The following is a 12,038-nucleotide window of genomic DNA, read 5'->3' as shown; positions in this document are numbered from 1 at the left end:
CGAGTGCTCTGATAAATTTCCTATCAAGAGAGGGGTACGTCAGGGGTGCATTCTAGCCCCCCTCCTCTTTACCCTATACATAAACTCCATTGGCCAATATTTAATGGAATCACAGCATGATTACCCAAAAATCTTGGGAGCTCCGACCCCAATACTCCTTTATGCTGACGATGCCGCCATTATGTCTCGGAACAAGATAGGTCTCCAGAGGGCTGTCTTGAAGTTTGCAACTTATATGAAAGAACGAGGGTTAAAAATTAACATTACAAACACATATACAATGGCCTGTGGCCCTGGAACAAAGAAAGTGCCCTGCTCAATCTTTTTAGATAGCAAGAGGATCGAGACCACAGACCCTTTCTCCTACCTTGGAATACATTTTGATAGGAGGGGAAATTGGCATACAGCTGTAAATGCCAGAAACTTGGCCTTCGTCCGAGCAATTGGCGCCCTTAAACAGTTTTCAGCTAAACTAGGTGGCAGACCAGTGAAAGAGCTGATTGTTCTTTACAAGGCTAAATGCATTTCTACTGCCACCTACGGAGCGGGTCTTTGGGGAATAGAAAATTCACAACTACTACAAAAAACAGAAAATCAGTTTTTGTGTTATCTTTTAGGAGTTTCTAAATCAACATCGACTTTTTTTATACATACCGAACTGGGTATGCTGTACATTTCAGATATTATTAAAATTGCGCCTATACTCTTGTGGCATAAGATTTGTGTTACTCCTGAGACTCAATTGAATAGAGACTTGATTACTGACTGTCTCAAACTCGATGGATTAACCAATATCAAATGGCTCACCTACGTAAGAAACATGATGACTGACCTTGGCCATCCTGAGTTCTTCACAAGGCCTTCTACCATGGAAACGGTTTCCAGGAAGACCCTAAGAGAGTTGGCCTTAAACCACTTAACAACTAACAGATGGAACCTGGAAAAAACAAAAAATACAGTCATCAACTTCCAAAAAATAACCATGCAAGAAGGCCTCCAAAATTATCTGCTAACTCAGCCTACTTGTTACGCCCGAATGCTTCTGACTCGTCTCAGATTTGGGATTTTTTTTCGTATGATTGCTTTCCCTCTCTGCAACTCTTGGTCAAATGAACTCCCACTATGCCCTTGTGATGATACCTCTGCCCAATCTAATATTCATTGTGTTCTTTTTTGTAAATTCTACCAGCTGCCCAGAGGGGCTTTTTTGAAACCACTTTTAAAGTCCTGGGGGATCCGTACTTGTAGACTGGCCATGTTTAGGTTATTACAGCTGGAAAATGAATGTACTATCATTGCAGTAATGAGTTTTTTTAAAGCTGGCTGTTAAGTTTCGGAGCTCTATGTAATTATTTTAATATGCATTTTTTGCAATTTTTCATTAACAGGGGATTGTTCTGATTGACTTTGATTATATAAAAACAAAATCCTCTTAATATTTTTATCTGTATATATATGTATGTACTTTTTAATGTATGTTTTTTAATGTATGCTTTTATGATTTCAGTTTGAAAATCGAATAAAGCTTTCTTGATTGATTGATTGATGAAAGAGTCAATAAGGGAATGCAACCTAGGTAATAACAATTTAGAAAAGTGCAAGTGAAATTCAGCTGTGAACCCGTCTGGGCCAGGAGCTTTATCCTTCTTGAGGGATTGAAGTGCGATAAGCAATTCACAACTAGAGATGGGCAATTCAAGAGCAGAAAGGTCAACAGGAAAATTGGAAGGGGCCTGAATGCTGGAGAAAAAAGCATCAAGAGAATGAGCAGTAGGATGTGTTTCAGAAGAGTAGAGTGTGGAATAGAAATGTGCAAATTGGTCTAAAATGTCAACATCCGTATGCTTTAAAACAGAGTTACTATCGTAGACAGACTCAATGCTTAATTTATTTTGCTTGACTTTTAAATAATTAGCTAGAATCTTCCCCGCTTTGTTCTTACCCCCATAAAATTTTGAACTGGATTTCAACAAATAAAAAGAAGCATCATCGGTGGAATGTTTGTTAAATTGCATCTTGGCTTCTATGAGAGTAGTCAAACTTTCCTGCGAATGGGAAGTATAGAAAGAATGATCTAGTTGTTTAATCTTAAAAAGAAGATCGCTGTTATGTTTACGAGCATTGTTACGTTTACTAGCCACAAAACCAATGATGAAACCCCTGGCAGCCGCCTTGTAAGCGTCCCAAATAATGTGCTTAGGCAAGGTGGGTGAGTCATTAATGACAAAACATTCTGTGGTGAATTCGACAAAGGAGGCAGTAAATTTGGGATCCAGAAGTAAAGCATTGTTGAAGCGCCATCTTTTTGGCCCAGTAGATTTGGGTAGGATGTCAACGTTAATCAAAACAGGGGCATGATCAGAAAGTAAAATGGGGCCAATGTCAGCATTAGTAAGGGATTGGGACATATGATGAGAAAGGAAAATGTAATCGATGCGTGATTGGGAATGATGAGATGGGGAGTAAAAGGTAAACTCCTTTGAAGTAGGGTTACGGAGACGCCAAGCGTCAATGAGTTTGTGTTGGGATATCGCTTGAGCAAAGAGTTTTTGAGATTTATTAGGGACAAAATATGCTTTGGAGTGTCTATCTAAAAATGGATCAAGGGGTAAATTGCAATCTCCTGCTAAAATAAAATTATCATCAATGTACTCAGAAATACGGGAGGCCATTGTGCGCCAAAAGGCAGGGTCACCGCCGGTGGGGGCGTAAATGTTAAGAAGGGAGATGGGGACGCCCCTCGAGGAAAGTTTGACATACAACCATCTACCCTCAGGATCTGATTCAGAAGCCAAGAGCGAATGAACAAGAGATTTGCGAATTAGTACAGCCACACCATTCCTCTTACCATCACCAGGAGATGAAAACACAGCGCCTACCCAACCTCTTTTGAGCTTAGCAGCTTCAATATCAGACAAATGGGTTTCTTGCAGGAAGGCAATGTCTACATTTAATTTGGCTAGGTAGGAGATAATTTTTTGTCTCTTAATAGGAGAATGGAGACCTTTAACGTTCCAAGAAACAATTCGGACTGTCATTAGGGGATAATAAAAGAGTGATACGGACAAGAACTAAGACAGCAAGAAGTAGGACAGCAAGAATGAGCCTCATGCCAAGTAAAGACAAAGAAGAAAGATAGAATGAAGTAAGAATAATAAAGATGCAGCGCTAACAAAGAAAGAAGAAGTAAAAGAAGAAGCAGAAAAGCCATGCTAGTAGAAAGAAGCCAAGACAGTATTAGGAATGTTAAAAAAGTACAATGGAGTACGAAGAGATTGGTAAGTAAGGGCCAAGGGGGAATAAAATGTGTAAGGAGAAAGAAGCACAACCAGGGGAGCCAATATACGTAACTATGCCTACTGAGATAGGACATGTGAAGAAAGAAGAAAAAATGCACAGAAAGAAAAAAAAGAAGTGCAGAAAGAAGCAACAGAAGTCGTCAAAGACGAAGAAAAGTGCAGGAAGAAGGATAACGTGCAGAAAGAACAAAAAGAAGAGCAGAAACAAGCCTTGTTGCAAAATTATCCTGTACCCTCAACTTTTTCAGACGGATACTGGTGGTAACTGAGTCTGACTAACCAGTCCTAGAGCCAGTGCTATGTTAAAAGACACTTAGAATACATTGAAAACACCTACATACACTAGGGAACATTATGCGTTGGGGTCCCCCTGTGATTAGCATGACCTCCTCTGTAAGCCCCTAGTATATAATAGGGCAGGGGGATTAAAACTACCTCTTAAAACAGGCCACAGGGCGTTTTTGCACACGTTAACTCAGGCCCCGTCCCCTCCCTTCACCACTGTGTAAACACGCCCTGTGTCCGTTTTTAGTTGGGAGATTAAGTTCATTTGAATCCTGAGGGTCCCTAGGGTCCAACTAGCCCACTAGGTACCTCCAGTAAGTGCCACAGAGCTGCGTTGCAGAGAGGTGTAAAAAGTGGCACGGCCTGGACCACCTCTCTGCAATGCAGCTCAGTGGCGCTTACTGGAAGCACTTGGTGGGCTAGTTAGCCCCCAGGGGCCCTCAGTATTGAAGGAAAATTATATCCCCAATTTAAAACGTGCCACAGTGCGTGTTTGCACACGTCACCTCAGGCCCCGTCCCCTCCCTTCACCACTGTGTAAACGCGCCCTGTGGCTGTTCTAAGTTGAGAGATTAAGTCCCCTTGAATCCTAAGGGTCCCTAGGGTCAAACTAGACCACTAGTTACCTCCAGTAAGCGCCACAGAGCTGTGTTGCAGAGAGGTGTAAAAAGGGGCTTGGCCTCAGAACACCTGTCTGCAGTGCAGCTCCCTGGTGCATACTGGAGATGCCTGTTGGGCTAGTTGGCCCTCAGGGACCCTCAGGGACCCTAAGTATTGAAGAGGAATTAATTCTCCAACTTACAACTCGCCAGGGGGCGCGTTTGCAGAGTGCTGCAAGGAGGGGGCATGGCCTCCGGCACGATGCCAGTCTTTTATTTATTTTAATTTTTTAAGAAGGGGGGCTGTGTGGTTCCCCTTCTTATTCTAATTTATTGGCCCTGATGACCCCATCCCCAAGGGCCTGTCTCCTAATTATATTTTTTTGACCCCAATCCCCAGGGCCGGCCACTGTTTTTTATTATTTAAAAAAAAAATATATTTATGGACACACCTAGGACATGCTGGACAAACCGTACATACCTATCACCATGACGATTTGCGTGATATTCATTAAAAGGTGACTATGCATACAATGAATCCACGTGGAATGTATTTACACCACTAGTGAAGCTCTGACATGTCTGATGCCCTACCGTGCCTAATCCCAGTAGACACCCTTGTCGTTTATTTATACAAACATGGGTAGCTATTGACGGGCACATTTAATACACATGCACACCAAGCCATTCAAAGGGGATTCGACAAAAATTCGACCAAAACTATGCAAGAAACCCCCCTCACGGTTAATAAAACACACATCCACTGCAGGATGTGTAATACTTTTTATTTTACTCTCTGGAAAGGGGACGAACATCACTTGAGAGTCACAGCGCGCTCCTGGCAGAGCCCAATGCTGTGTTACACCCACCATTGACTGCTGAGTGCCACACACCTCTGTGTTGTATTCCACTAGCTAGTGCATATGCTATGACACTCTCTAGCCCATGTGCACTGTAACACCACCCCGTGAATATGTCATGCCACACTTGTCTTTGCACGGGTTATATTGCCCCATCTAACGTGCCTTCCTTGATGCCTATGTTATAACGCACAGTGCTATGCCATACATATTACAATCTGGGATCCATATCTTTGTCACAGTGCATATGCAACGTTACACTCCACAGCACATATTTTATATTACAACTTTAGAGACTAGTTAGGTTACACAACACTGCCCTGTGCATATTACACTCCAAGGCGCATATCGCATAGCACGCGCTAGTGCCTGTGCTATCTTGCGCTCTCCAATGAATCTGTCATTGCGCACAATGTATTGCATATTATATTTCACGCCCGGTTCATCTTATATCACACTTTTTGGTGCCTAGTTTATACCATACACTATATCTAGTTTTCATTTTCAATCGTGCTCTCAGGACTATGTTCTATATAACACTGTGTTCACCTACCCTTTTCACGGGCATTACATTTTGCGATAGGGGGTGGAGGGTCAGGGGGTGTTTCTGCCAAGTGAGCCCGGAGTCACAGTCACAAATGTCCTCTTCTTCCTGAATAAAAGTGAGATTATGCTGCATACTTGTTCATATTTTAAGTAGTTCGCACAGACACACGTTTTAAAAACAATAAAGTTCCTAATACCCGCCTTCTCTGAACAGTTAGCTTGCTGCCCCATCCCCCTCCTCCCTATCCTCTGTTGTGTGAATCCATGGACTGGCCTCCTCCCTCCTGCCATGCATGGTCTGATGTGCTGCCACTGCCCTCAATTTAGTATGATGTACCAGTCCACTCCTTCTGCCCTCCATTGCCCAATTCTATGCCCCATCATTGACCTCCTGCTTAAACTCTGTGCTTAGCTTGCTGCCCCTATTCTCCTTCCCCCTGCCCTCCTATGTCTTTGTGTATGCCCCTGCTCCATCCTTTTTGCCCACCATGTTCCATGGACCTGCCACTCCTATCTACTCTGAGTGTTCTGTTGAGCTGCCACTCCCCTCCCACCTGCCTAGCATTGTCAGATGACTGTAACCTGTCCCTGCCACCTCCACCCTGCCTCTCCACATGCCATGCCCCTATCCTCTTCCTCCTGTCTTACATGGTCCATTGTACTGCCACACCCTTCTGCCCTCCTTTGTCTGTTGTGCTGCAACTGCTCCTCCTGCCTGCCCCGAGCGGTCTGTTGTGAGGCCCCTTCCCCTGAACTTTCTTGTCTGTGCACAGGTCCTGACCCTCCCTTCTATCCTCCATCGTCCTTTGTGCATGCCCCTGCACCCTCCTTCTTGCCCATCATAGCCATTGTGCTACCACTAACCCTCCCACTTGCCATGCATGGTCTTCTGTGCTGCCATGGCCCCTCCCACCTTCCCTGTATGGTCAGTTAGCTGCCCCTGGACCCCTCCCACCTTCCCTCCATGGTCTGTGTGTATGCCATCACTGTCTCACTGTTGCTCTTCATGGTGTATCTTGCTTCTAGTGCCCATCCTGCCTGACCTCCATTGCTATCTTGCTGCTCCTGACCTGCCCCCTTGCCCCCAGCCCTCTGTTTACATGTGCAGACCCCTACTCCCTCCCTCCTGGCTTGTCTGTTCCATTGTAATGCCCCTGATCCATCCCTCCTGCCCTTTATGGTCTGTTATGCTGCTGCTTTCTCTCCTGTCTGTCCATTATGGTCCTGCCTCTTGCCCCTCTGTTCTCTGTTGTCCATGTGCATGGTCCTGTCCCCTCCCTCTTGCTTTCTATGGATTGTTGTGCTGCACTCCTGTCCCGCATGTCCTGTGTGGTGTATTGTGCTGCTGCAAACCCTGATGCCTGCCCTGCAGGGTCAGTTTGGTGCACCTCTCCATGTCCCTCCTGTCCTCTGTTATCCAAGTCCATGTCCCTACCCCATTTCCTTCCATGATCCAATGTACCATACTTGCGAACATTTTCAACTTGGTAAGAGGGAGATTTTGAAAAAAAACTGGGGTATTGATTTTCCCCTTTGAGTTACATTGAAAAAGAGGAGATTGTAGACAGGAGACAGATAAAATAAAGCCCATTTGAGCTTAAAAACATTGGACGTTTCCTGGCTGAATCTGGTCTGTCGGCATGTATGGTTGTACTACCATTGCCTCTTCCTTCTGCCCACAATGGTCTATTACATTGCCACAGCCTCTCTTGCAAGTCCTGTATTGTTGGTTTGTTGCCCCTGCCCCCCTTTCCACTGCCCTCCATAGTCTGTTGTGCTGCCACGGCCCTTCCTGCCTGCTCAGTGTGGTTAAATTGTTGCCTTTGCACCCTCCTACCTGCCTTTAATTTTCAGAGTCCGTGCCCCTGGCCTCTGCCTCTCAACAATATCCTAATTTAATTTAATTTAATTTAATTTAATTTAATTGTGGGTTTATATAGCACTAGAATCAACTCCCGGAGGAGTATCTCCGTGCTTCGACCGCTGGGGAACCCGTCCTGGCTCACCCTGAGAGATGGACCCTAATGGGTATCTCTAAGGTGCGACCATGCATCCCCGGCGGTCTGGGGGGGCCGTTGTGAAGATGAGGCAAGCTAATGCCCAGAGTTGCCGAGTGTGGTCCCTGACTGGAGTAGGCACCGAGGTGAGAATTATCAAGCCCGCTGACCCTGGTCCACGACCCTGCCGCGTCGGGAATCGAACCCTGGTCCCGGGCCGTCCTCTGCTTATGGGTCTGCCGCCTCTAACCAGTGAGCCACACCTCTAATGAACAACTAGATTGCTAACATTCTATATTTATTACAAAAGTGTGGAACGCCTGACGTCATCTTGATGTAATCAAAACTGTAATACCTAGAGCATTTCCTTTAGAAATTACATATATGAGAGGGTTTTATTGGCATCAAAATTATGGTTAGTGCTCAAAAAGACTAAAATAGGGACATATTTTCTGAGTTTTCAAATAGCGAGAAAGCACTTTTAAATTATTTGTTACCTTTATGTTTTTTATCCAGTTGACCACTTGATTAAATGTTGCACTTAGGGGAGAGGATGTGGTGTTACTTCCAGAACTGCAGACTTTGCAACTGGGGAACCAGGTTGGAGTTTCTGCTTCAGCTCGACATTCTGTGATTCTGGTCAAATCACTTAGTCTCCCCATGTCTACAACCAAAATGAATTTGTTCTTGTGTGATGTAAACAATGCTCATGTAAAGCACTCCAATACCTGACAAGTCTGCACTATATAACACTGCAAAAACACAAAATAATAAGTGTTTTGCACACTTCTGTCATTGGGCTATATTTGGGCTACATCTGGGTGATTTTTGGCTACATTTGGGCTCTTTTGTCTCCGGTGGCCATCTTGGGAGATTTATTTGTTATGAAGTTTCCTAATTTCCTCATGTACTGCAGTCTCCTCAGTAGGAAATGCTTTCAGTTTTTTACTTGGATTCCATCATGAAGGTATTCAGATATGTCACACATTTGCCATAAATTCTGAATGTTAGCACTCTAGTTGCTCATTAGATCACTGTGGTAAAACTACTGTTCACCATGGAAGTCTGCTCCTGGTATTAAAAGTGCATGTTTCAGTCTGCATGTCAGAATTTTTTAATGAAATAGAAGAGGATTTGAGAAGTCACTCAAAATGTGCCCTCATTTTCTTTCTTCAGCATTAATCATAATTTCTATGGCAAAATGAACCCCCTCATTGTGTTCCTTTTTAAATTAAATGTTTTAAGTGTTACCAGTTTATTCCAATCAAGATGGCTTCAGGTGTGCCATACTTTTGTCATAATGAAGACAGTAAGCGCTCTAGTTGTTTTTAAGAACACTCTGGGACATTCTGTCATTGGGCTATACTTGGGCTACATCTAGGTGATATTTGGGCTACATTTGGGCTCTTTTGTCTCTGGTGGCCATCTTGGCAGACTTATTTGTTATGAAGTTTCCTAATTTCCTCATTTACTGCAGTCTCCTCAGTAGGAAATACTTTCAGTTTTTTACTTTGATTCCAAAGGCATTCAGATGTGTCACACATTTGTCATAAATTTAGAATGTTAGCACTCTTTTTGCTCATTAGATCACTGTAGTAAAGCTACTACTCACCAGGGAAAACTGCTGCTGGTATTGAAAGTGCATGTTTCGGTCTGCATGTCAGAATTTTTTAATGAAATAGAAGAGGATTTGAGAAGTCACTCAAAATGTGCCCTAATTTTTCTTTCTGCAGCACTAATCATACTTTTTATGGAAAAATGAACCCCCTCATTTTGTTCCTTTTTAAATTAAATGTTTTAAGAGTTACCACTTTAATCCAAGCAAGATGGCTTCAGGTGTGCCATACGTTTATCATAAGTAGGACTGTTAGCGCTCTAGTTGTTCTTTGGAACACTCTGGGAAGCTGCAGTAGAACACAAAGGAATCAACTGACAGTCTCTGCCCTTGTTGGATGTACATGTTTTACTGAGAATGTCAGACTTCATTCTCACATGACTGAGAAAGATAATGTGAATTTACAGAAAATAAGCTCTCAGTTTAGCTTATAGATCACCTTCCAAACCTCTGTGGGAAAAGCATGAGAAAATATTTTTCTCTCAATCATGATATCCCAGCAGAAGGCTTTTTCACATGGTGAAATCACCTTAGAACATACCACAATTCCTAAAATGAGTATGGTACCATCAACAAATGATTTATATTGTAACTAAAGTCTTAAAACCTTCTATTAACTGCAATGCTTTTTAATGAGGTGCTATCATGTATATTGGTACCAAGATGGCTGCCAACACTTCTTGGATGAAGTGCTGACAGCCAATCAGATCTCAGGATGAGATGTGTGGTTAAGCTCCGCCCACATATATATATGACTTTACTTGATTTTCTCAGGAACTACTGAACAGATTGACACCAGACCTGCAAAAGGCACATCCCTGACCTTAGGACTACCTCTCTGCCAAATTTCAAGTAATTCTGTTCAGCCGTTCGGGCTGTACCTTGGACTAAAGGTCCCTATGGAAAATTGCATGGGGAAAATGCGTTTTGGGACACCCCTTTTTTCTCAGCCCCCGCTTGACGAATCCCCACGAGACTTTCAGGGTAGGAGCGGAGCGCCCCACCTATTTTGAAAATTTCACGAGGATTCGTCAACCGGCGCCAAAGTTATTCCAAATAGAATGTTGCGGATTTCCTATGGAAACACGGTCCTAACTATAACTATCTACTGGCGACCGCCAGTAGATAATATATATATATATATTGAGAGCAGACTTGAGTAACTGTAATACGGGACAGAATTGCCCGTCATTAAGGGGTTCTGTTAACATTTGTAAGCCATGAGGCCGAAGGCTGAGTAGTTTATAAATGTCACCTGAATCCAATGATGGCATCATAGGAGCATTCTATATGTTACTTGTTTTATATATATTATATTTAAAGCTTTATTAATTGATTTTAGTACTCTTTAGGAAGATTTAAAGCATTTGAGAGTCATGGGACTGCAGGTACGTCTGTCTGTGTTTTAAGAAATGTGTGTTTTTGTTGGAGATAATTTGCTAGTATTTCAAATGTGTTTTATGCAACTGTGTATAGTATTAGATTTTAATTGCAAAGCACATTGTAATGAAAATAAAATCATTTTGAAATGTTTTCGTTTGTAATATATTGGCACTATTCAGTAGGTTAATCAAGACATACAGAAAGAAAACAAAGGACAATGCAGGACAGTTACTTTTTGCTGACAGAGTTCTGGATTTCTTTTTCTTTTCACACTCTGGGGAGGATTCGATGTTAAGGCATCAAGGGAGAGATTGTCAGGTGCGCTGGTTAAACTTCTCAAAGCTGCACTTACATTTGTAAACGTTTTTACCAACACTGAAAAAAGAATGAAAAAGGTTCAACTACCTTCATTTGTGTAGGGAAGCTAAATATCCTGTAAATGAGTAGAGTTCAGCACTGCAAATTACAAGTTTCTATCACTGGCAAACATTAAATATGATGACTTTCTAATTTATTATATTTATCTATGGAGATGAATAACAGAGCACTGAGGCCCAGAACTCAAATTTTGAGCTAGTGGATACTCTGTATAGGCACTATGGAGCCCATTAGGATGGCGTGCGGACCACCCTAGCGGTGCTGGGACCAGCCGCCAGTGGTGCGGCGGTAAAGTACATTGCCAGCATTGTGAGAACCGCCCGCCACAATGCTGGGAATGCACTGTGTGCATTGTCATGCACAAGGTGACAGGCACTGCGAGGTGCCTGCCACCATATCCATGACCATGCAGGGCGGTACCATAGGTACCCTCCATGTGCACGCCCCACCCTCCCTACCCTGGGGGCCCGCAACGGGTCCCTGACAGCAATCCCCGCATGCCTTTCCATGGCAGCATTGCCACCACTGAAAGGCACGTCCCTGCCTGCATCCAAATATGGATGGCGGTGTCATGCAGACACCGCCACCATATTGAGCACCTTTTCTGCCCGGTCGACTAGTCGACCAGCAGAAAACCGGCGGACGGTCTTTCCATCCGCCGGGGTCCCCCCCGCCATACTAATATGGCGGGGGGAAATGGATGGCGGGCAGGGAAGGATGTAGGGCGGACCTCCACCACCAAGCGGGCGGTGGCGATCCGCCCTACATCCTAATGGACCCCTCTATAAAGTGAGCACTTCTTCTGGTTTGATTTTATAACTTGTGACTATTCTTAATTAAAAAAGTTATTTTATACCTATCCACATCGAATGGTGTTTGTTGGTGTGCAGCATCCAGTCATCTGGGAGCACAGTGAATACAAACATATCCCTGTACAGCATGCTTCCTCCAGCTGCCTAAAACAAAGGGACTGTCCATGAATGTGTGTCATTCCACCTCGAATGAAGGACGAGGGCGAAACAGGGAAATAAAAGGGAACTCGCTGTAAAAACAAAAAATCTGAAACCAACGGGAAA

This window comes from Triturus cristatus, chromosome 5_1 (genome assembly GCF_964204655.1).
Source record: "Triturus cristatus chromosome 5_1, aTriCri1.1, whole genome shotgun sequence".
NCBI classification, from domain to species: domain Eukaryota; kingdom Metazoa; phylum Chordata; class Amphibia; order Caudata; family Salamandridae; genus Triturus; species Triturus cristatus.
The sequence above is the reverse complement of the archived record's forward strand: the minus strand, read 5'-3'. Positions refer to the sequence as shown.